This window comes from Dermacentor albipictus, chromosome 10 (genome assembly GCF_038994185.2).
Source record: "Dermacentor albipictus isolate Rhodes 1998 colony chromosome 10, USDA_Dalb.pri_finalv2, whole genome shotgun sequence".
In the NCBI taxonomy this organism is placed as follows: Eukaryota; Metazoa; Arthropoda; class Arachnida; order Ixodida; family Ixodidae; genus Dermacentor; species Dermacentor albipictus.
In genome coordinates this window covers 18,564,905-18,591,510 of record NC_091830.1, presented here as the reverse complement: position 1 = coordinate 18,591,510, position 26,606 = coordinate 18,564,905, and the positions used below count along the sequence as shown (strand labels likewise).

General features: G+C 46.2%; 1 protein-coding gene across 9 annotated transcripts in view; it reads left to right on the top strand.

Annotated features, from left to right (window-relative positions):
• Window positions 1–26,606, top strand: part of LOC139050528 (achaete-scute homolog 1a-like) — a 497,333-nt gene that overhangs the window by 130,853 nt on the left and 339,874 nt on the right. For 3 of the 9 annotated variants that reach the window (XR_011508935.1, XR_011508931.1, XR_011508934.1), the window contains one exon: window positions 7,338–7,520. The exons of 5 other annotated variants lie outside the window; for them this stretch is intronic. The gene's annotated coding sequence lies outside the window, so the exon portion shown is untranslated. Of the gene's footprint in view, window positions 1–7,337; window positions 7,521–16,754; window positions 16,838–26,606 lie in introns of those variants that run through there. One more of the 9 variants, XR_011508926.1, reaches the window with a different exon arrangement.

Here is a 26,606-nt window from a genome sequence, read left to right as displayed (position 1 = left end):
TATATATATATATATATATATATATATATATATATATATATATATTGCTATGAGGTGCTGCAGGAGCGAGCTATGATGAGGGACTGACGAAGACTGCGAATGCCGATAGTCGTTCCATCTTGTATGCTTCTCTTATGCCGGTTGTATACATCTTGTAAATATATTCTCAAGCGTCTTTTCTCCCCGTAACAATATATATATATGTATAAATAATGTGAACTGTTGCCATAATAAATTTTAATGTTTCGTTTAAGAAAGCGCGTACATTGTGCCATCATTTCTTGAAGCAACAACTCGCCCATTGATTCCTTACCTTGAGGTCACTCGAAGTGGCGAATGAGCTCCTGAACAACACTTTGCAATGTGAGGAAAGTGGTTTAAATCATGCATTGGGGACCTACCTAGCTCAAAGAGGTGCAGTGTAATGCTAGGGCCTTTGTCTGGCATTTGCCGCTGAATGGGCGCTGATTTTTCCTACATGAGTGGCAATGTCGACATCTCAACACCTTCTTTCAATGTATATACCAGCAAGCATTTCAACATCACAGTATAAGGCATATTTTCCTGGCATATGAAGGCAGTAGCATCGACGACTAAAGGACATGATGGCACTCGTAAGAATTTTGTCATATCGTATTTGCGTTTAAGTTGTGCGTAATGCTAATTAGAACTGTAGAGGATACTCGCAGATTAACCAGAGCAAGCAAGGAAGCTTTTCAGGGTGACGTGCATTGCGATGCCTGCTTACAGCTGGCTCCAGTGGCACTGACACATATTCGTCAAAGCTTATAACTCCGAAACATACACACATCCGAATTTGTGTTACTATGGCGACCCAGAGTACCTCGTATTATACAGCCCTCACCGGGTTTACCATGCAGGAAAGCACGAATACTGCGTGCTCCGCTCTCCCAGCTGTCGCCTGGCAATGGAGGTTCACCTCTTTTTCCCGCCGTTTTCCTCCCTTGCATTCTACAGCACATGTTTTTTTTTATGCGAAGCATATTACTAGAGCTCAACCCAGCTCCTCAGGCGCGGCGGTGTCGCCTTCAATACCACGTGACACCGTGACGTCACGACAGAGGAGAAACGGGGCTCCAACTCGCGCCGTCGCTCGCGGCGTCGCGGTGGTGTATAAGCAGCTGCGCTTGCTTCTGCTAGACACTCACGAGGTGAGATGCCTCCTGGAGACAGAGCTGCTCGTTGGAATGAGAAGCGAAGGTTGCGGCGTGCTACAGTCTAAGTGGCTTTGCTACGGCGCAGTGACTACGCGCCCCGCATCGGACGCGGTGAGCGTCGAGCAACGCAGCGTTCGGCGCGACAACGAAATGTGCGCCTGAGCAAGCGCCGCACGCCTTTGCCGACGCCGAGGACACCGGCTTTTCTGCGACCCGAGCTCCTTAACGCTGTCGCGTTAAAATAAAGGCTAGTAGGCTTCGCATCCTGGGCTTAACCTTAGCTAAGCCACAACCAGTTTTTTTCAGGCGGAAAGCTTTCTCTGCCCTGGTTAGCTCGTTTTCATTACTGGTGTTGGTGGGACTTTCATTTTGCTGGACTCCGCAGTGGGAGTCCGGCAAGAACCTTAGCTGATCTTCTCGCTCGGTTGACACAGTCCGAGAAGGTCCATCGTGTTGTGGCTGGATGGCGCTGCCTCCCACTGCCGTGTGGTGGGGCGTGTTATGGATGTGAGCTCTGGTGGGCTTGCGCATGGCTATACTATGTGCTAGAGCGTTGCGCATTCATTGCGGTGTGGGCACTTATAAGAATAAAGCGAGAGTGTGTGACATTGTACAGATTCAAGAGTGGATGTGCCTTTGTTTGGAGTTTTGGCCACGCAACGGGTTCCTCTCGCGTGAGTCCGTTATGCGCGTCGAGGGTGTTCTTTCTGACAGTCGATTGTGTTGCAGGATGTTCGGTTAGGTTAATGGTATCGGTTCGTGGAGGGGGGCGGGGAGGCAGCAGGGAGGGAGGCGCATCCCCCTCGCGGCTACCGATGTGAATGCGCTCGGGCGCAGGCCCGGGCCTGCTGATTGCCGCGAAAGGTCCCTTGCCCCGTAGTCCCCACGAGGCCTATGTATGAATAGAATTGTGTCTCATCACTGATAGTGTGATGTGCACTCCTAGAAGTTTTTGCACTGGAAAAATTTCTACGTGACGTCTGAGAGCCCACCAGGACTATGACGTAGTCCCAGTGTGGCCTCGCTGGGATGACAACATTATCGCTAGTTCCTCTGCCTCCGCAGCACTGGCTCCGGAAACAGTGAGACATGTAATTATCGTTCCAGTATTGTCGAATACGCTGGTTATGAATGCATTGCTGTCTTGTCGTGCTGGCCGCGTCTACGCGCAAGACGTTGGGGTGATTATCATACTTCCTCGCGAGCGCCTGCGCTCTGCCTTGTCGCCGTCCGATGCGGAAGGTCGGTTGAATGTTCCTGGGAATCTGGGAGTCGTGCATAGTTTCTTGTATTCGCATAGGGATTCTTTGACGGTGTACTGGTATTCCGCATGGAATATCCGAGACGTTTCAAGACACGGTGTTCCGATATCATGCGCTGTAGCCTTTCCTTCTGGCTTACCAGGTGGGCCTCTGTGATGTCCAGTGCCTTGTTGTACATCGCTGTTTCGTCGAAGCGAAAAGTGGTCCCAACTGCTGCAAGGAAAGGAGCGCAGGAAAAAATATGAGGGCCCATTCCACTTTGTGAAGGTGAATGACCAGGGAAGCCGTAGCAGATCACACAGGGTTAGACCAGGGTGCATGCATTTATTTTCATAATCTGGTAACGGTAGTGGTGATACCTTTGTGATTACTGTCATATATACCAATTAATTCGGTTGCAACCTTAGGCAGAATCTTCGCCAAAGTTAAATCTATACACGACCGTTGTTGAGTAGTTGTGTGACTTGAATTGATGTGGCACTTCAAACTGAACTTTTATACCACAAACTGAGTAAACCATTTTTTTTGTATGGTTTTGAAATGTCTACATGGACGTCTCCAACCATGATAAACGGGCTAGTGTCCCCACGGCTTATCCATGCAAAGTGCGTGGTCATGAACTTCTCGATATCACACTTGGGTGTGCCTGCAGATATATACGCGTTGAATATACAATTCTGTCTTTCGCTTGTATGGCATAGACATCACCACAGTCGGTGACATTGTGCTCTTGTGATTCAACTTTCTCAAGATTTCACAAGATTCTTGTGATTGTACATACACTTTGTTCCTTGAGTATATGGCGATGCCCCCTGCTCGTGAGTCCATGTGCTGTTTACAAGTGATTCCAGTATACACGTCGACTTGAAAGGATGCATCCTGATTTATTCATATCATTTATTAGCTATGAGTATTATCATTATCTTTATTAGGGGCTGAGTACTTGAAGCCGCTTCATCTTGCCGGCGTTGTGAGACGTCTTGAAGCGGGCAGTGTGCTGTTCATGCCGGCATGAGCAGTTTCCCTCTTGTGCTGCGCAGTTTCCTGCTATAATTACTGGAGGGAACTCTGTCGTTGCGATCATTTAGCTGTCTTAGCCATGATGGTTAACACAGGATTTGTCTGATTTTCGTGATTCTGATTTCAGACGTTGTGGCTTGTTTATCATACTTTACCTTCCTTCATTATAACAAATGTCAAAGCAATCTATAGTTTTATGTAATGTGGAATATTCTGCGAACACGCATAATCGCTACCAATTGCAACGGTTCAGTATGTCGGGGTGGCCAAATCGGAATACGCCGAGCGTCTCAACGCACTCGCTTGCCCGGGAGAAATTCTTGAGAGTGTTCGACAGTACTTGCCGATGCTTGCGTCCATGGCTTAATGGTTTCAAAATCGGACGTCTGAGCTATAGGTCCTTTGTTAGAATGCTGCCTTGGGACAACTTTATTAATGTTTATTTATTATCTCATAACAGAGTACTTTGTTGAAAACGATGAGTTTGCGCAGTCTCGGGAAAACATTCGAAGCCAGAAGGATGAAGTTCTGGCAAATCCCACGTACCACACATCATTTCCATGCTGGCTGAACCACCCCGATGGCAGCTTCTATAGACACTGGCGCCACAGTTTCCTCTGGCATCCCCCAAGGCTATGCATAGGAGGATCAGCCCATGGATCGATAGTGGTAGGTGCGTGCCGTTGAAACAGCTACCTACGCTCATCTCTGGTGTCCGCCTGCGCCCACAAATCTCCGATGCCATCGAAGTGGACGAGCAGCACTGGATGCGGGCGCCTCTGGCATTGTATTCCTGTCCGGAATGAAATTTACCAAACATTATTTTCAAAGGCATTAATTTACTTTGTTCACAAAAACCTGCCCGAGAAGTGTGACGTAAACCTGAGTGTTTCGCCGCGTGTTGTCACTTTTTGCGGCATCCACCATTTTTGGTACGATCTTTCGGTCCCGCCGACCGATTTTCGCGTAATGGGGCATATAATGATTTATCATGAATAAATTTGAAGGTTTCGTTTACGACAAGGCATCCGCGGTGCCATAATTTCGTAAAAGAACAACTGGCTCATTGGTGGGCCATGAGCTCACTTTCGAGTGAGCTCGTGAAGAATACATTGCAATGCGGGGAAAGTGGTTGGAATGATGGATCTGAGATGCAGTTCAAAGAGGTGCGGAGTAATGCTGGCGCCTCTCTTTGCAATTTACCGCTAAATTGTCATTGATAATTTAACGAGGTAGCGTTAAGGGTCCTGTGTCCGGCGTCAGGGGCTGGCGCCGACTCTCTTGTGAGCGAAAATTCATTCCGAACCAGGCAGCCCCTTCGTGTAGCGCAGAGGCGTTGCTAAACTAAACGAATTTCTCAGAGTAAACCGCGTCGGAAAAATCGCAAATTACGACTCACACATCGCCTACATGCATGATAGTGTCGGACTGTAATTTGAATATACCAGAAAACGTAATTCTGCTGCGTCACAATTCAGAAACAAACTCCTTCATTCAGAGTTTCTGCCATTCATAAAGCAGCAGGCCCGGTTCCTTGCAACAACACCATACGCGGCACACGCCGTAGGCCGCGTTTCTTCCAGAAAGCTCGCTTTCCTGCATAGCGTTCGCCGCCAGCGTTTCCCCGTAAACGTTACGAATACATAAGCTGCAGTTGCCAGGAAGCGTGAAAAGCTTTGAATGCTATCCAGTTGCACTCTCAAAGGCGAAGCTAAGGCGTCCTTCAGATTCTTACAGCGGAGCTCTTTTAAGGTAGTTTTCAGCCTTTCGTGACGTGCGTAGGCAAAAACTATCGTGTTGGCCCACCCTGCTGACAGTGCAGAAAGGGTCCCAGCTCAATGGCACATGGCCCCGTGGGCTCGGGAAACTGCGACGCGCCCTTGAACTACCCTTGTCGCACCTGGGTCCTAAAGATGTCCCAGGCGAGACTTACCGAATACGGGTGAGAACCTCGCCGTGGAATGTGTCGCGTGTGCCGTACAGACTGGAGACGGAATCATTGTCGCCACCGCATACGTACATCAAGGAAGGCCAAAGAGGGACCTTGACGACTTTGTGACCAACACATTTGGGTGGATCCTCCCGGTGCTCCCCAGTCTCATCGTCTTTATGGGTGGCCTTAATGTCGATGTGTCTCGTCCCGACAGAAAGTGGTTCTTGGCATTTCGCTTGGGAAGGTTCCGCCTTCAGTGTTGCACCAATACCAATGTATCCCCGACGCGCCGTCGGTCGTGCTTAAACCTGACGTTCGCTAAGAACATCTTCATGGCCCATGGCCGTCCACCATAGCTAACATTAGGCCATTATTACTGTGGTCCCGAGATAAACGTATGTACAAATAAACATGGCAACGTGCACATTTGTGCTATATTGTTTTAATTTCTTTTCTTTATAGTTATATACAGCTTAGCTGGTTATCCACCTTCACAGAGTGGTGGTGCTGTAAGTTTTTTCCTACATAAATTTAATGGTAATCTCCAAGTCTAAAAAGCCCTTCATTATCCATTAGCACCAGAAATTTCAACATCATAGTTTCAGGCATATTTTCCTCGTATATGAAGACTGTTGCATAAGGTACTAAAGGACGCGAAGGAATTCTAACAATCTTTATCGTTGCTTATTTATGTTTAGGTTGTGTGTAATGCAAATTAGATCTGCAGCCGATATTTGCAGTCTAACGAGAGCAATCAAAGAGGCTTTTCAGGGTAACGTACATTTCCAAGCTTGCTATCAGATGGCTCCATTGGCGATAGGAAACTTTATTAGAGGTGCTTTGTACACAGTGCATTGCACTGTTGGTTAATCTCCAATTCAGATAAAACCTCTAAATCTGCGTTCTATGGCTACGCACAATGCCGTATTATAGTTTGCGCCACAATACGGCAGTTAGTGAATAACCATTGTGACGAACCCGCGAACTCTGGAGATGCTTCGAACATCGACAGTTAATTTAGAGTATGTTCATGCAATAACTCCCTTTGCGGGTGTTGCCTGGCAACGGAGAGGCAGCTCTTCTTCATGCCACTTTCCCTATTTGCCTTCTACAACACATTTTTTTTTTTTAAAGTGGAAGGCTTTCTGCGCCCCTTTTAGCTCGTTTTCGCGGTTGGTGCTGGTGGGATTTCTATTGGTAGATGGCATTTGTAAATTTATAACTAATGCTAAATTTTCCATGTCGGCAGGCCTGTGCACTTCATATATTACAAATTTCTTAATAAAGCGTATTCATTTGTTTCGAATGCGCTAGCAATTATATGGACGCTCCAATCAGTGTACGCTGTTGGCATCGCCATCACTCCCCGTGCATATTGAGGCATGCTGTGTGCCATGTCATGGTGTATATGCGGGTTTTATTGCTACACAAATCTTACACTAAAGATGCTCATAGCAACTCTTACGTTCTTTGCTTAATTAGTGCTCAGTATTTGGAGAATGTCAGCGCGTAAATAAAGTTCATGAAATAGAACACTCCCAGGACGCGCCTTCTATCTTACATCTTCTCGGTTTATTAAATATCAAAAGTGCAAAACAATATCAGTATCCACACCTGAAAGTGATGTAATTTTACTGCCCGAGGGCAGCGCAGTAACTGCGATGTCATTGCGGGCCAAATGTTGAAGCTTGCAAGGGTGCCGGTGCGACCCGCGTCTAGATAGAGCACCGTCCGAGAAGTTTTTTCAGCGACTAGTTCAGAGTGGGGGGGATCCCTTGCTCCGTTACAAAGACACACTCCGTCATCATACACGCATTCGTCCCACTCACGCCGCACCACGGCCATCCTTCTCGCGAGATGAAGCAGTGGCATTACGCCAGTTACAAACCGCAACTTTTCCAAATCCTGTCTCTCTCAATCAATTCTACCCGCACTGTTATGCAGATCGTTGCCCTGGCTGTGGCAGGTCGCCCACAATCTTCCACGTCCCGATTGGGTGCACTGCAAATCTCTTTCCTCCCTTGCCAACTCTCCTTTACCCCCTACGCAACAAAGAGCTGTCTGACGATGCCCTCCGCGACGGACCTCCCGGGGTCCTCCGAGCTGTGATACAACGGGCTCGAAACATCGCCGGAATCATCTCAGGGACCCTGGACTGAGGGTGCCTCCCACACTCCTCTCTGCGTTCAAATATTAATAATAAAGATGTTTTACTCTCTCTCTCTCAAATCAAATCAAATTCAATTTGCTGTCAAGTGCGACCGCAACGCCAAACCTTGCTGTCACACTCAATGCTTCGCCCTCTGGGAAACTGCGAATTTTTATTGCAATCTAATACATTTTTTGTGCACCTCAGCACTGTGCTTTTTCGCAAACATTTTTCCCGTGAGAGCCTATTACTAACCTTCACTAACGTTTTATCCTCCGCTTTATATAGATCCTCGGTAATTGATCGGATTTTTCATGACTTCACCAAGGCTTTTTACACCGTCTTACTCCTTCTACATTTATTGTAACTTAGTGCACCTGACCATGATTGTGGCCTGCCTAAATGAATTTGATAATTCTAGCAGACTAGGACTGAATGTGTCAATTAATGATCATCAATTTAAACTATTTCGTGCAACAGCGTCTGCTCATCAGAGGACTGTACGAGAGTCTCTCCTTTTTTGTATTTATGACCTACCTTATTCCATTACCTCCAATATAAAGTCCTTTCCTGACTGCTGTGTTTTTTACTGGGAAGCTTTAATGACTCTTACATGTCCGTCGTTTAATCTGGCTTTAATAATACTTCCTCTTGGTGCGACAAGTGGTCTGTGAAACTGAAGATAACAAATGTAAATCAATGCGGATGTCTCGTAAAATTGACCAGTTCACATGTTATAGCTATAATATTAACCTTTGCCCTCCTGAGTTCATCGGCAGCTAGAAATATTTATACCTTTATATAACTACTTATCTCTCGGGGCACAAGCACTTGTAAGCAAAGCTAAGAGCGCTATTCATGTCCTAGTCTCTTTCGTGCACCTGAAGTATTGCACTGTAAGCATAAATAGCGTTTCAGTTCGTAGGCATTTCCGCCTTGCTCCTCACCTAATTAAAGCTTCTGCTATTTACAACACTCATTCGGACTAAGCTTGCATACGCTTCAGTCTTGTGTGACCCTTACGCTAGCTTGTCAGAGATAGAGAGAGAGAGAGAGAGAATAAACATTTTTATTGGGTGAATGCAGCTTTGGAGAGGCGTCCTCATTCCAGAACGCCTTGAGCTCAGGCCGCGTCCTGGGCCCTCGCAATCAGCCGTTGCTGATCCTCGAGGTCGGAGCTGGCCAAGGCTCTCTCCCAAAGCTCGTTAGTGGGGTAAGGGTTCGGAGTACTTATTGGTGCCGCTCTGCAACCCCCTACTATGTTAGCTTGTCAGAACCATCATAAGATTCTGCCCAAAACCGTTCTGCTAGGTTTTTGCCCCTCTGTCATTGCTGAGCTAATGTTTCTCGCATGAAACAAGAGCTCGATCTGCGGGTCCGAGGTACTACACGTTGCATATTTTCCGCCTATACCTGTTGCATAAAATATAATAAGCTAATACCGACTTCAGAATGTCTCGTTTTTCACTTTTTAGCCAGTAGTGAGCTCGAACTCATAGCCAAACGAAGATTGGTTTGCCACAGTGTAAGGACAACGTGCTCATCGAAGCTGTCATTTCGAAAACAAGTCAAGACTGGAGTCACCTTACCTGCCTCCGTTGTCTGCATCGATGATAATGACGCGTTCAAGTCGGCTGCCTCTCTGTGACCGTTTCCTGCTTCGTTGGTCTTGTTTATTTATTTTTATTTCCACTCCTCTCTCTAACGCCTGTGTTGCCCCGAGAGCAAATAAATGAACTGAAGCAACGCTTCGGCTCACTGTCGATGCTTCACCCTTCGGACGAAACTGCCACTTTTTTAATATGTTTAGCGTTCTTTGGAAAGTCGGCTCAGACAAACACATTTCCAAACCTACACAGATACAGTAAAATGTTCCCACATACACATCGCGGCATCTGCCCCTGGTGCGGCGACACGCACCCTACACTCTTCCACATCTCGTGGGTGTGCGTGGGCAAACCTCAACACTTAAAGACGCCTAGCACGTCATTTGAGTGGTGGGAGGTACAGCTGACCGGCGATACCCTGGCGGGACAGGAAGCTCTCGTCCAGCAAGTACGTCGAGCAGCCATGGCCAGTGGAGTCCTGGAATGAGGACACCACCCACTCGACCTCAAGAGCAACCACCTCGATGGTTCAAATAAATGTTTTTTCTCTCTCTCTCGTGACTGTCTCGCTGTCTTGCGGTTGCAACTCCCGAAGGTGGTGCAGTCTAACAGAGCGTTAAGAACTTCACTGAAGTACTTTACCACTGTGCCGTGATAGCGCTGGTAAGGGAGCGTCCTCGTATTCTTCCCTCCTGAATGGGCTACCGTTTCGAGCCGGTGTCGTTGAGGCGCTACGCCTACAGTCGAAGGCGCTTCACGCAGTTCCAAACTGGTCCCCGGTGAAGCACTTCCCGAAGTATAGGCTGGCTCCCGTGTATGAGGGCGGTAAGGGGAGGGAGGGCCACCTGTAACCGATATATTGCAACATAGTGCCGCGAATAGCCACCTTCCAAACCACCTCTCAAACGTATATTTACATGGCAACCGGGGGTCGCTGTTAAATAACTTTTCATACATTATCATCAAGAGTGTCTAATGAAACGAATGAGCATAGGTATGCGGGCGTATATATATATATATATATATATATATATATATATATATATATATATATATATATATATATATATATATATATATATATATATATATATATTGACACGTATACTTTATCGGGCAACCACGTTTCGCCGCATAACAGGTGTTATCGCACAGCGCGGGACGTGCCAGCATGTATCGGAAGTTTCTGGCATGTTATCGATGCTTCTATCCGCTGTCGGTGGTCGCCGAACCTTGTGTTATCTGATTTCATCCCGTGATGCGAATGGTGTAGAGCATTGTGGAAGACACGCGGGTCCCAGCGATTAGTCTGGAACATTCGACGACTGCTGTATAAAAGTCGACGTGCTTGACCCACTGATCAGATTTTGACGATCGCCGACTGTGTTCGCCGTTGTCACCGTTCTTTAAATATAGCCTGTTTTTGTGGGCGCAGGTTCGCCCAATAAAAGTTAGTTTCTTTCACAGTATTGCTACTGTGTTCTTTATACGTCACTACCACGTGACAATATATATTAATATGAAATAAGGCAACCGAGGGGCCCCATTTTTCATAATCCTGTCATAAGAAGCCAGCAAACATGGACGAATTACATTACGAGGGTCCCGAATCCGGAAGCATTGATACCTTCAGGTAGCATGTGAGGATTTATTGGGAAGTTGCCGTCACCCAAATAGATCAAGTATTCGTGACGCGTGCGGCAGAAAGGATGTTCCACATCCGCCGCCAAGGTTTGTGAGTGGTGGCGCTGGCTAACACTCCCAGGTTTAGTTCTAGTTGTAAAACAGAAATACCCCAGAAAGTGTATGAGAAAACGGGGCCGCGTTAGCTCAATTGGTTAGCTGCGCCGCGTTCACTCCAAGAGCATCGCGCGCTTAATGGGACGACGTGGGTTCGTATGCCACCTGTAGCCAGTTGTTTTTTTCCTCCGCTTTCATTTTCCATTAATTTGTCGTTTCCTTAGCTCACTTAGTAAGTACAAATCATTCCCCCTACGTTGTCCCTAGTATCTGTATTTGCTGGCTTCTATGATATGTAATTTTAAACCGCTTTCACGAAGAGTTCCCATTTGAAAACTGCTGGTATAATGAATTTTAAGGTTTCCTTTATGACTACGTCCATTGTGCCGTCATTTATTGAAATAAAAAATGGCTGTGGCTTAGCTAAGGTTAAGCCCAGGATGCGAAGCATACTAGCCTTTATTTTAACGCGACAGCGTTAAGGAGCTCGTGTTGCAGAAAAGCCGGTGTCGTCGGCGTCGGCTCAGGCGTGCGGCGCTTGCTCAGGCGCACATTTCGTTGTCGCGCCGAACGCTGCGTTGCTCGACGCTCACCGCGTCCGATGCGGGGGGCGACGCCGCGAGCGACGGCGCTAGTTGGAGCTCCGTTTCTTTTCTGTCGTGACGTCACAGTGTCACGTGGTATTGAAGGCGACACCGCCGCGCCTGAGGAGCTGGGTTGAGCTCTCGTAATATGCTTCGCATAAAACTGTCCCAATGATCCCCTAGTTTAGCTCGTTCGAACCGTCGACTGAGTTCCTGAACAACACTTTGCAATGTTGGAAAAGCGGCTAAAGTTATAGATGCCGGCTCAAAGAGGGGCGGCGTAATCCTAGCGCCTTTCTTTGGCATTTACCGTGTAATGGCTTTTTCCTAGATATACTGAGTGAGGATCTCGACATCCCACCTCCTTCTTTCAAATCCATGAGGAGCAAACATTTCAACATCGCAGTTTCAGGCATATTTGCCTAGCATATGAACACTGTATCACACAGGACTAAAGGACGTCAAGGCGCCATAAATATTTTTAACTTTGCACATTTATGTTTAAGTTGTTCGAAGTGCTAATGAGATCTGCAGACGATATTTGCAGACTAACCAGAGCAGGCAAGGGAGCTTTTGAGGGTAAGATGTATAGTCTGGCCTGCTTCCAGGTGGTTCCATTGGCTGTTGCCGAATGCGCGTGCCGACGTGTTATTGAATTTCAAACGTCAATGCAGTAAGCTACTTCCAAACACACATATCCAAATCTGCATTCTATGGCTACCCACAATGCCTCGTACTACACCCCCCTTGCCGTGTTTGCTACGCATGAAGGCATGAGTTCGGAGCGCGCCGTTTGCGCTATCATGCGGCAATTAGTGAATCTAGCATACTGGCAGACCCGCGAATGCAGGAGATGCTTAGAAATGTGAGGACGCTTATTTCGAGTATGTTCCCGAAATGTTCCCTTTTGCGCATGCTCCGCCCTCCCAGGTGCCGCTTAGCAAAGCAGACGCACCTCTTTTTCCTGGCATTTCCACCCTTAAGCACAAAGTCGCGGTATCAAAATCCCGGCCACGGTGGTCGCATTTCAATGGGGGCCAGATGCGAAAACAACCGTGTACTTCGATTTAGGCGCACGGTAAAGGTCCCCAGGTGGTCCAAATTACCGCACTCACCCACTACGGCGTGCCTCATAATCAGATCGTGGTTTTGGCATCTGAAACCCCGTAATTTAATTAATGAATAATTTAAATACTGGCTGTAGGCGATTACGCAACAAGAAGGAAGACTTATTCAGTCGTTAGTGACGGGTAGCAGCACGTCGGACGTCTCTTCGAACAGGGCAGTGCCCTCAGCAAAGCGATCCTGCGTTGCAGCCCTCGGAACATCGAAGCAAAATTGATGCACGTTGCGTGCGGGTAGGGTTCAAATTACCTGAAGCTCAGTGTGTCTGCGCTTTTTCTTATTTTGTTTGTCATCACAGGACAGAAGTGGCAAGAACGAGTCGCCTACACATACGTCCAGACCGTGATTGAAGGGTATATTTCCCGTAAAACTATTCGCTCCTGGTAAATCCTGGTCGTCCTGGTAGAACAAGGTAAATAAATAAATAGATAAATAAATAAATAGGACGTAAACATTTAGTTGCAGGGCATTTCGATGCCCTTTCCCAGGCCACGTACACGAACTAAGGCCGCCGAGAAGGGACTGGCTCCACGACGACAGCAGAGACGCGAGCAGGGCATTGAGGCGCACGGTGGCCCGTCGGGGGGTCCTCTGCGGGGTGTCTCCTAGCCGAGCGGCTAATGACTGCTTCCGCTGGCTTAGTTCGCACGGAAGCCGCGCCCGACACGCGACCTGTAGAGCACTAGCGCGTGCTTCTCTTGCCAATCGCTGCTGTACTAATGGAGTCTTCACCGTCAGAGGGCGCCGCGGGTCCATGTGGGTGGCGCCCCCTTTCGCGTGTCCTGCTGCGCGCCCTTGACGGACAGGGCGGCTACCGGTGCTTGCGCATGCCCCGCGGATGTATAAGGGACAACGGAGAGGCAGTGACCTCTTAAAAATTAAATTATCGTGTTTTACGAGCCAGAACCACTTTCTGATTACGAGGCACGCCGTAGTGGGGGACTCCGGAAATTTCGACCACCTGGGGTTCTTTAACGTGCAGCTAAATCCATGTACATGGGTGCTTTCGCCCCCATCGAAATGCGACCGCCGTGCTTCGTGCTTAGCAGCCCAACACCATATAGCCACTAAGCAACCACGGTGGCTTGGCAGTCACCTTTTCTGATTCCAGCCGAGGCTCGTTTGTTGATTGTAACCAACTCGCTCTAAAGGTGAACAACCGGCGACCGACAGAGGGAAGTGTTTGGCTGATCGGCGGAAAGATTTAGCGGGAATGGAGGAAGAACCGAGGAGAGTGGGCATTTCAAAACGCATTTCAGGGTACGCTCGCGACTAGGTATTAGTTTAGAAAAAAAAAAATGTCTAAGCTGGGAAATATGGTGTACGTTCGTTTTCGTCTGGTCATGGTACGTGGGACGGTTAAAGGACATCGCCAGTGATGTCAGAAGGAAAGCGAGGAGCCACCTCACTCTGGTCGCCGTAGTAAGCGTGCATGCATTGCTGCAGGTTTAGTAAGCGCATAGATTTTGCTTACGCACAAGCCGCACTGCTACACGCGCTGTGATTGAAGCCTATTATATCATTGCAAAGGTCAATGAATGTCTTAGCTGTATTTCTCTGTCGTTGATGCCGAAATAGATGAAATTTTCTCGAAGGCAAATAATGAGCTGTGAAGCCATTTTATCTGTTTAAGTTTTAAAAACATGTAGCGACCGCACATATGCAGTTGTACCTGCGCAACCATGCATGTACGGCTTTTTATTCATTAAATGTTGGATCGTTGCCAGTAGTACCGGCATTTTCCCTTGTTTTTTGTGTCTATTGCTTGTTGGCTTCTTGTTCGACTAAAGGTGGAGGTAACAGATTATTGATAGACACTTATTACATCGCTTTCTAATTGAAGGCTCAACTAAGTGAGTCTTGAGGACTTCCAGCAGACGCTCAGACACGCATAGAGAAGTACCTCGAAATCCATGATGACATACCATATTATTCAAGTGAACGGTTACGCCGTTGGGATTCCACACAGAGGGAAACGAGCAGGAATACACGAAATGAACAGAGAACCGTGTGTCTCCATCCCATAGAAGTGTGTTTGGACGCTAGTTGAGGGTCATGTCCTAATTTGTGTGTTCATTGCGCTCTCCTTAACTTTTTTGTCACTCTACAAAGTACTTATGTAGTATTTTGCGGGAAAATTGCGCAACAAGAAATTAACATGAATCGTACGTATTTTACCACGTTTACCTTTTTCGTATACAAGGAAAACATTATTTATTGTGAAGCCATGCTTCGTCCATTGTCGGACCTGTTTTTAATGAATAGATCAAGAAGTGTTGAGTCACTTTCCTGCGTTTCTGTTCGTCAGTGCGTCAGTGGCCTGTAGCGGTCGTTTCAGGTGCAAATAATGGACGGCCGCTACAGTATACTCCACCCCACGTTGTACCCGCAAAACCACACACGCGTCCGTCCTGCACGCAGTTCTTCCCATTATTCGACATATCATACACTGTCTACGTTTCTCTTCACTCGCCTCCGCAGGACCACTCGACTCTTTTCACTTCTTTCTATCCATCGACTCTCTTTCTATCCCCGTCTGTTAAACAACTCCTGCCACTCCCCCGAAATGCCGGATACTCGAGCCCGCAGCGAAAGTGAGCTTCCTCGCACCGAGTATGGACGTCTCGGTCGTTACGGTCCGGTATTCCTTGCGTGACGCTTTTGTATACACTGTTTTTGACTTCCAACCTTTTACGCAAAACCTCGCGCTTGCACTTCTTTTTTTGTATTATACATCTTCGTTTGCGAAGCATCGTGTTCCGGTGGCTTTCAGATGAGTGCCTTCGTGTTATTTGGCGCCGCCACTGGCTTGTCTTGTCTTTATACGTACTTCCGTCTGTATCCCTCGAGGGGCCAGCACCGGTGGCGTTTTCTTTGCCTCGGAAAACGATACGTTTCGAGTCTATAATCTATGTTCGCTAGTTGCGCGCAGCGCTGTGGAGGCTACGAGCGCTCATGGCCGATCGAGGGGGACGAATGCTTATCGAGAATTTGTCTATTCGCGCCCTGTTTCCGTCAGCTTGTCGCCTGCTGGCGTCCGCGATGGCTCTTTGCATGCGCATAAAATATTAGCTTTGTATTAATAATATACGTCAAGGCAGGCATTGTCACCGTTTATATATTATTCAGTCCCGAAGACAGTGAGGGATGGAATTGCTTTTTAAGCTCTTTTCTCCCCGGTTTATATGGTATACCAAAGCAAAAAACACTTCTTTGTTTATACACCACATTTAGATGCTGAAGGCAGCATCCCAATCTGCCTGAACAGCGTACCCGTATGATCGTGATTCTAGTAAAGGCAATTTTTATTTGTTAAAACGCGGATAAAGGTGTAACGCGTGTTGTATAGAGGCATTTCGATGCTCTGGATGCGATATAATAGGTTACTGTGTTAACTCGTGATGTTCGAAACATACTTTACCGGTGCTATTCATCGTCTTGACCATATGGTGGTCTATGTAAATATAGTGTGAACTGTAACAAAAGCTAAATGTAACGATATGCTAAAGCTCCAGCTATATACAGTTCCAACTCACTTCAATTTAATTTATGTTTTTCCGGATGTACACTAGAAACACACTCAAGGGCTAAAAGAGATACGGTATGCAGCTTGGCTGATACCAGGCGGCGCGACATTTCCCCCTTTGATGACAAGGACAATAAATATAAATGCAGAATAGGCAGTCTGTCTTACGAGCCAAGTCGTTACAAGTACTTGCGATAAGAAGCTAAGAAAGTAGGTTACATATACCTTTCTTCAATGTAAAGAATATGACCGCATGATAAGAAGCTAAATCATGTGACAGTATTTCAATTAGAATCGCAAATCTTAGAACGCCAATTAAGTGTACAACCCAAATGCATATTACAGTAAGAGCACGATTTCATATACCCCACGTATGTTTCACTCAATTGATTCCGAGTTAAATTTTGGAAAAGACTGAAGGCAATGTGGATCACATTTCACAAGGGGTCGCACTAAGATGCGCATTTACGTATTTTGCTGGGCGCACAATTCGCTCCGGGCTATACTACATAGCCTCCGGAAACCTCGTAGAATGCACAGTACTGCGGCGAACTACAACTACGAAATGTAAATGCGCTAAAATTGTTTATTTCCTTCTCATTTCTATGCTGTTTTGTTTTGTACTACCAGATCCTTCTCCTCCCGGTTCTTGCGTGCTTGCTCTGGTAGATGTTTGGAAGCTGCTGCTCTGCCTCCCGGGAGGATCTTATCAGGTTCGCATCATATATATAGGCTATATGTTCGCCCTTTCTAAAACACGGCCATGGGCATATATATATATATATATATATATATATATGAATCGCGTTTCTCGCGTGTGCCTAGGTGTGGCTGTTGTTGGTCTAGTTTGTCTCTTCGTCAGTGAGAGAAAGACTCCTTTCAAGCAAGGTAAAAAATATATATATAAGAGAAGCCAGGCATCTGTCTTGGAAGCGATACCGGTAACTCCGTTCACTGTTGCGATCTAGAATGGGGCTCGCTGAACATGGCATGGGAAGCAACGGCTGAGTGAACCAGAGAGAACGCGCGTATTTGCATACAGCTTGTCTCTTTAGTTTCACGTACTCACGCTAAAGGCCTATATGGCATCGCATAGAGAGAAGGGGGAGGGGCGGTTCAGGTAATGAAGAAAAAGAAAATTGAAGCACGGAACATATATATTAGTGCAAGGTGGTAAGCATAAAAAAAAATTACGCACGCGTATATAGGGGCATAAACATGCATGCAAGAAATCTGCATACATAATACAAATGGAAGGCGGATCTCTTGAAAATTTAACGTAGAACGCCGTCTTATGCACTAAAAGCCTGAAATTTAACCCCACTGAACGTGGGCACATTTTTGTCACTCACTTTCTTATTACGACGTTCTTTGGTTGTTACTTCATAAAACCAGCGAAAGAAAGATGAGACGAGAACACGAAGCAAAGAAGAAACACGATGTGTTTGCGTCTCATTCTTTTAGTTGGTTCTCTCAAGTAACAGCATGAACCAACTTGCCCTAGTTCTTGAATAAACTGCTCAGTGTTAGTTAACGCAAGTTAACTAACACTGAGCAGTTAGTTAACGCAAGGCTGTTTCAGTAGTTAATTGCCTAATGTAAAAAAAGAAAATTTCATGAGTTCAGTGGGCGCAAATGCAAGCTTTAAAATGTAGTCTAAAGCTTTAAAATCGTGGTAAATACTTAGAAAGATACGTAGCGTCAGTTTAGTTATTGTTTTGTGTAGTTAGCTAGGTGATACAGCTTATGGACAAACGTAATCGGGGCTATCCTTGGTCTGCTATCCAACATGTCCAGGTCAAAGGATGTTATCTATGTCAAGGAATCTTGTGTTATGCATTTGTCCTGTGTTTATGTTTACGTTACATGCACTGTGTATTGTTCTGTGCCATGTGTTACGCGTATACGGCGTGTATTTATGCGAACATGATTTCAAAGAACCGTCGTTGAAAGAGCACAATTCAGTTCCTCCAGATGAATTGTAACTTCACGGAAATTATTTGCGCGATAAATCAAAATCACATTCGAATGAAACAATATTTTGCGAAGTAAGCTCTTTAGCTGATTACTTATTGGCACATATAGGAAGTTATGCACTGTAGGCGGCGATCTCGCAAGGCACATCCACTTGGGAAAAATTCTGCGGATGACATCCGTTTCTAGATGTGCGTTTCCAAAGCGTGCGACGAAATCACTTGCTGAATTCCCGGTTATTTTTGCCCTGCAATACGTAAAAAAGCTTTTCGTCAAAAACTCCAATGGAGCAAGAACCCATTTTATTGCATATTTGACGGCTATTAGAGAGCTTTAGATTAGGGGACGCAAAATAAAGAACTAGGGGCCAGGGCACTGCGCATGCGCGGACCGCTACATCTCTGTCTGCGCATGCGCTGTACCATCGCCCCTAGTTCTTGCGTACGCACGCCACTTGCGTCCCTAACCTAAAGCTCTCCGCTATCTCAGAGCTGGTGCTAGCCTCAAAAGCCGAGGTCAACTAAGCACTTATGAGTTGTGAATGACGAAGCATTAATTTCGATTTGAATGCCGCGGAGCGGTCCTTCTGGTTATGAACTTCTCGTGCGCAAGTTAGCGCGTTGAGACGCTTGGCGCGTTTGTATTTGGCATATTTTGGCCTTACCGACGCACAGTTACAAGGAAGGAAGGAAATCAACTTTATTCAGGTCCTGCAGGCGACGAGAGCTTTGGTCTCTCATGGAGTGGGCGTCTCCCACGACGGAACCGGGAGGTTGAGTTTCCTGGCGGCGTCGTGGACCTGGTGGACGGCCCAGAGTTGGGGAGCGCTTTCTTCGCTCCGGATTCCTTTTTCAAACTTGCGCTTGTCACAGTTACAAAGCAGTCGAGAGCTTGCGTGGACAAGGAAAGGGTGAACAACACAGGCTTGCGAGAGCGAGAGTGACGTGGCGTCGCGGTGACGCCCTCTCCTCCTCACGCAACACCTGGCGCGCTAGCGCGGCAGGAGGTGTGCCCTTTCGCGCGCGCTGCTTCATCTGGGCGCGCTCGTGACGTCGCATCGAAGCCAATGGACTATTAGGTGCCGTGTCGCTCTCGCGGATGACAGACTCCGGCTTTTTCACTCAATAGGCTTTTTGACGCTTTCGCATCAATACATTTTCGGAGTTCACGGACTCTGAGGACTCACCGACTCCTTCTTTCAAATGTCAGTCTGTGCCAGTCTGTGCCCAAATAATTAGTTCTAATGTACGTCGATTAACGAAATTGTGCTAATTGGTCAATTACGCAATAAGCTTTTTTGTGCTTGCACTAGCGTACCTACCAAGCTGTGAACTTTGAAATTTGTGAAGTGTGCCATGAGGGGCGGTGGTGGGCGGAGTCGGTGGCGGTTGCACGCGTTTTTCAATGTTTGCCCTGAGCACGCTTTTTATGTGGGGTACCTGTGCATTTTAATAACGACGGTTTACCTTTAGACGCGGACGACTAGAAGCAACAAACTTGGCACAACCGAGACTGAAAAGCAATGCTTATGTTGTTCTTTGACCACATTCATTTTCAGCGACTTTACTACTGGCAATTTTGAGCGTTTCAGAAGCTAGTTTGAATAAAGTTGCCCGATGCAAGCACCCCTCTGGAATGTGACGTCTTGCGCTGCCACGAAACGGTGGCATGGGTACCATTACAATTTTTCTTGTATCCATTATTTTTGCATTTTGCCACCACATCCTACGACACCTTTTAAAAACATTTCCTTTTCGCGAGCAGAATCTACTTTATACATACCTTACTAAACATTCGGGACAGTAGGAAGCTACGCACTTGCTCGCAGCACGCTTCCTTCATTTATGGAGTTCTGGTTCGCAGTGCGTAGGAAACCAAGGCAGCTGATATGAAAGGTGCGTATGAACACCGAAGAAGTCTTGCCTGCGGGCAACAAGTTAAAAAGAACCAACCTCAAGAAGTTTAAGAGTGTGTTATACAATCTAATTACTATGTAAGGGTAGCAGGATATGTGAAATAGGAAAAAGAAACATTAACAATGAACAAAGAACAAGACAAACTAGCAAACCAACAACAATGGCCAAAGGAAATGCCATGTAGCAACATCTGCTTTCTTGGAATAACATGGTATAAACAAAAATAAAACACAATGTCTCCCTTCGCTATACAACTCGCCTATCCTTCTATCGCGGAAAGCATGGTGCGATAGTATCAAGTAAGCGGTGTCAGGTGGAGTCAGTTGCGTTTCTTCCTTAAACATCACTTCCTGCAGGATAGCTTTGGTGGCTTTGGTACATTGTCCCAGGGACATGCCGCTACTCGCTCTTTGTGCAGACGTGACAATGGGCGGTAATTTGAAGGCATTGTTACCCGAATCGATCGTACATCGCCCACTACTGCTCATCTTTCCACGAGCAAGGATATCCTCTGCACTATAACCAAAGCGCATTGAATGGCAGGCAACTCCGGTCTGTCTTTCGGCTTCCGGCTTGTCCCGGTTTCTGGATGAGTTGGTTCCAAGAATGCCTTCGTCGGGCTCCGTTGTTCAAGAGAAGGGGACCCTGGTCCGAAGACTTTGGCCTGCACTAATATAAAAGCAAGAAGATTACGAAGACGGGTGCGACAGAATACGAAGGGGCTCGTGTATATTGGCTTTGGGTGTAGGTTAAGATACCTCACGTCGTCAAAACAACAATTGTCTGGCGCGCTCTTTGTCCCGTTGAGACTATCAATCAATCAATCAATCAATCAATCAATCAATCAATCAATCAATCAATCAATCAATCAATCAATCAATCAATCAATCAATCAATCAATCAATCAATCAATCAATCAATCAATCAATCAATCAATCAATCAATCAATCAATCAATCAGGAAATCAATAAGGAAGTTAATTAATTAATTAATTGATTAGTTATTTATTTATTTATTATTATTTAATTAATCGATCAATCGATCAATCAATCACAATTTTTAGAAGCGTGTCACTGAAGTGAGATGCAAAAGTCTAAATTACCAGAAAAGCATGCTGCAATGTTGCTAAAACTGTCACTGATGCTTACGAGCAAATTTTTTATAACGCAGGCTTTTTGGAACACCATTATATAAGCTTGCATGTCGTAAATCATTTACCAAAGCGTCTCACGCTCGTCTAGAGTCCGCGTGAGAGATGAATGAACATTGAGTTTACCAGCAGTCTGTCACATTACTATTATTCTTACATAACAACGACCAATGACAGCTGGAATTCGGCGTTTGCCCTCTCATTGTGAGGTTCCAAAAGGAGCACGACTAAACAGAACACAAGCAATTTGATCTTCCTAGCGCCCAAAGCCACTAGGTCCACATTATCTCTGAAAGTGTTCTAGTGATAGGATAGCAAAATTCTTCAAGACGCACAAGGTCGCATGTCAACACGGCGATGACAGATGAAAATTACGCGACCTTTATGCCACTCAAACGCTACGCTTCCGCCCCTTGGTTTACCTGAAGACTAATTACACTACTGAGTAGTCCGAGACCCATGCCATGCGATAAGGAAGGAGTTTGACCAGACTCGCGTGAACGAGCCTAGTCGCTCTTATATATGTGCACGCCTTTCTACAGCGTATCTTATTCTTCACCTGTTGCGTCTTAACTCTCATCATAAAATTTGCAAATGTCCACAAATTGAGCGCATTTAGTGAAAGTCCCAGAACCAGAAATGCTAAGACGCATTGAAATTGCTTCAGTAAAGAAATGAAGAATTTTGTGAGCGCATTCCTAAATCCTGTGAAAGTTACCATTGCTTCACCATGGACAAAGAGGCTTCGCGTTATAAAGTCAATTTCGGCCGCTAACATGTAGCTTTTTAATAACAAATTGTGTTGTAGAAGACTATTTCCAAAGAAACTTTCCTAACTTTGAAGTCGCTTATGTGTCGCCATTTTTTCTGTCGGGTCGATAAAAAGATGTCGCCGCATGCTAAATTGAAAAAGAGATTGTCACTAAACAGACAAGATAGACTCTAAATTTCATGATAAAGTTACTAAAATGGAAACACTGTCAATCAATCTCTATGAAAAAAAAAAAAACCAGGGCCAGGTGCGGGATTCTAGGAACTGAGGACACGTATATGAATTATTTGAACATGGCAGAATGGACATAACACGCAAAACGGAACTTTTGAGGTTTCGACGTGCCTATGCATTAAGCCTTATTCTTAGTTCGAGGGAATTTTAGCACGTTGGCGAGCTCGCGGCAGCCTGCATTTCTATTAAGTTACATCCAGTTACATTAGATTTGCTTTGCTACCAGAAAAGAAAAGAAGGAGAACTGATACTTATTTTTGCCCTTTCAGCTTCTTCAGCAGATACAACAATGTAGGTGAATTCAAATTTACCTCAAAGAAATCGAATTACTTTTTTCTAAAATTTTCAATTTACAGAAATTGTTCTCAGTTCCTCGACAAATATGAGCTTCCACTCGTTGAAAATCTCGGAGCAATCAAGTGAACGAAAGTTATCGCTCGATTTACTTAAGTGTCTAGAAAAAATGACGCCAAGAAACAGATCACAGGATAACCGTTGCTTTCGAAACGCCTCCGAAATCGATTCCAGTATTGCCACAGCCAACGCAGTACCTTGCTCGTTCAAGGAGAACCGCTTACCTTTTACTTCAGCGCCAGTTTTTCAAGCGCTCCTATTTACAACGTCAACGTCAGTTCTACCAGATGGGGCAAGCTATTTTGTAGCAACCGAGTTGAAGCCCATGTTTTCTCAGTGCGTCCTTAGTACTGAATTGAAGTTTGTGCATGCGGGCAAAAAATTAAAAAATTTGAACTCCACTGTTCAAATTTTTATTATGCTATTCGCACGAGTGTTTTGAGTTGTTTTCAATTTTGTGAAGTTCTCGATTTAACAAATTTTTTTTTTCTCGGACATCATCGCCTTGCTTAGATTGTGGTTTGATTGTTACTTTCTCTTTCTGCCAGACGTCTCCACACATTAGGCCTTAGTCGTATTTCCCATGGTTTTGGCTACTTTAGTTCGATGCGTTTTACGAACCATGTAAAACAACCAGGTGCACTTTTTATCAAGACTTTGCAGCAGTACTTTGTCAGCTTAACGATAGGCAAGCTTAACTGTGTCCGGACTAAAATATCTTTTTTTTTCATCAGAAAAAGTTTCATCAGCCCACTGTAATTATGTGCTAGCATGGTGACGAAAACGTCCATTCGAGCTCTGTTAGGCGCAAATTAAAGTGCCGCTCCAGATGGTCCACAATTATTCTAAACCGGCGCATATTACCGAGGCCCTAGGAGAGCTTCCTTCTCGGTTTTTTAAGTCGACTATTTCGTAAAGTGTTTCACCATGCCCGAGCAAAGTCGGCCGAAAACTTAATTATCCAATGCAGTTAAAGCCTCCGTATTGCAACTATTCAGAGCAAAGTAACCTTTTGGCCTTCAAGGCTACCTTTCGTTAACAAGTTAAAAGTACTAGTTCTCGTGAATTCATTAACATATTCATTCCGATGCCTCAACACGCACACAGGCACACATACTTTTTGAAATTTTATTGAGAGCAGAAGCAGCAGGGGACATTTAGTCACGAGCTATGTGAAGACCGTTTGTTTTCAGAAAACGGTAATGGAAACAACTAATTATATAACATTGCAAGAAACGGCACAAGCTCTTAAAACCAAGTACCAAGTTAACTAAGTAGGTTAAACGATGTCTCGGTGTAGTCTGAAAGATAAAGAATTTCTGTTCTAGATACCTGCAGCGTCTTAATGTCTTGCTCAAATGCAAGCACAACCCTTGTAATATATTTGCAGACCCGACAAAGGAAGATCTAAAAGCTTTCGGATTAGGACGCGGCAAAATTTTCAATCCATGCAGAGGAAAAACCTGATACCATGAAATCGTTTGGTGGAAGCAAAGTTGTTTGCTTCTTCCCTTGCAGTTGACATTCTACGATAGAAAGGAACACCCCCCCCCCCCCAAAAAAAAAATAGAGAAGAAATCAGCAGGCTTGAACGAGTCAACAAGGTGAAGAGTTGAACGAACCCGCCTGCTCTGCACTCAGTCACCGTGACATTACCGGAGTGCACCGTCAAAAGAAAACAACCGTTTTCTTATTTCTTTATCAAAGAGCAACGTCATCTGCAGCATTACTTGCCGAGGCCTTGCATATACAATCAGGGACGCCACCGTTCTGAAAGTCTGCATGACGCAGGAAACCCCGCACGAATCGCCAACCGGGACACTCCCGGGATAGCAGAGCGACTACGGCGTCCACCTCCCAAATGCACCTGTGTGCGAATCGCACAGCAAGTAGTGGACGAAGTTTCACTTCTTCACGAAAGAAAGAGGTGCCTAATAGCAGCGTAATCACGGAGGAAATAAATAAACGAGAGAGCATTACGTGATGCCGCGAGCCTTAATCAGCAAGCGAACTCTCCGTGAAGCCATCCACTTCGCTTTTGAAATGTTAGCGTTGTTTGGGTACTCGATGCACATTGCGGGACCTGTCTAGCTGTGTCTATCTGTGTACCTGCGTTTGTATCTAGCCGTTTCCCACCTACCTGGGTGAGTGGATAGTCATTGGTTAAATGGTTGGCCCATGGGTCCTGCTGTGCTGAGGTAGCAGGGTCGCTGAGTACGTGCCAATGTGTACAGACGTGCCTCTCTTTCACAAAGCTCTCTCAGGCCGACGTGCGCCACTGTATGTGTGGCACTGGGTAGCCACCGCTGTTCAAAAAAACTGTTACACCGACTTGGAGCACTGGGCATGGGCCACACGGGACTGTGCTGGCATATAATGAACACGTTTGATGCAAATTTGGGTGACTGGGTATGCACCAGTAGGCGTGTGCCGCTCTTCAATCAACATCTTTGACGCAAACTTAGGTAACTATGTGCCACTGGAAATGTGCACCTCTACACTGACAAGATCCCGTGAATTTATCTGATGCTTAGCGGAACAGAACACTCATCACGAGGCTTCCTCAAGGACGGCAAGGTGACGCATTAGGAGGCTGCGCGACAAATGCACTGGCTATGTGCCAGTTTTCGGGGAACTCCTTTCATGCCAACGCTTTAGCGAGCTGCATCATGAATACACTGGGTATGGGCCACTCTTGAATGAAGCTCTCGCCAATTCGGGTCACGGAGTATGTGTCACTGAGTGTACGGCAAGCGAGGTAACAATTCTCAGCGTTCGCAGCCACCGGCACGCCATGCTTTCGTCACGGAGGCGACGCGCGGACTTCTCTGCCATCACGTTAGGTTGCTGGCATACACCACAGAACTCCAAGTGTCGTTTATACAGCCTCGACTCATCAATGAAACTTAAATTACCAGCGAACCTTCCACGTAGTGACGCAACACTGTTATGTCGGTTGTGGGTAGGAGTAGCATTCACCAACTCCTACAGCTATCGTATTGGAATGGCGGATTCACCAATGTGCGCTAAGTGCAAGTGTGAAGAGACCATCAGTCACCTTCTGTGCCACTGTTCTCACTTCGATAATCAACGTGAGACTCTCCAGCGTGCCTTAAATAGACTGGATGACAGGCCATTTACGGAAGCGAAGATCTTGGGAGCCTGGCCTCACAGTTCAAAAACCCAGAAAGCAGTTCGAGCGCTTTTTCGCTCCCTGAGGGCAACAGACTTGAGTGCCCGACTATAGACATCCTACACCTAAGTTCTCTCTCTCTCTCTCTCTGTCTCTTTCACTCCCCAATCCCCACCCCACATGTAGGGTAGCAAACTGGACTCAGTCTGGTTAACCTCCCTGCCTTTCCGTTTTCCCTTCTCTCTCTCAGCAGTTCCACTAGATAGCGCAGCAGTTCCAGAAAGAAGCGTGAGAGAGGAGTCCGGTTGCCGCTCTACAGGCTTCTCAATGTTTGCACGCACCGGCGCGTCACGCATTGTGGAGGCCACTGGCAGGCTTCGCGGCGGCGACGCTAGATGGAGCTGCGAGTTCTTAGAGAAGCGCGAAAGAGGAGTCCCGCTGCATTACGTCCATCATACTCAACTCATTTCGACGGGGGCAATACGTCCTGTCACTATGTTGATTCAATATTAGCGTATTACAGTCGACAGTCATCATGAGATGAGTTCCGCCGCATTTCTTTTCAGCGTCACGTGTTCAGTAGGCTGAACACGTGATGCTGTGCTCGATGGGCTCGGCCCTGTGAGCTTGGTTTCCGGTAGGTTTTAGTCGACTCGCCGAGGTTCGGGTGCTTTGCTATGTGGTCACTGTCTCCATATGTGCCCGTGCAACTTCGGTTGTTTTATGGTGTTGGGCTGCTGAGCACGAGGTCGCGGGATCGAATCCCGGCCACGGCGGCCGCATTTCGATGGGGGCGAAATGCGAAAACACCCGTGTACTTAGATTTAGGTGCGCGTTAAAGAACCCCAGGTGGTCGAAATTTCCGGAGTCCTCCACTGCGGCGTGCCTGATAATCAGAAAGTGGTTTTGGCACGTAAAACCCCATAATCTAACTTCGGTTGTTTATGTC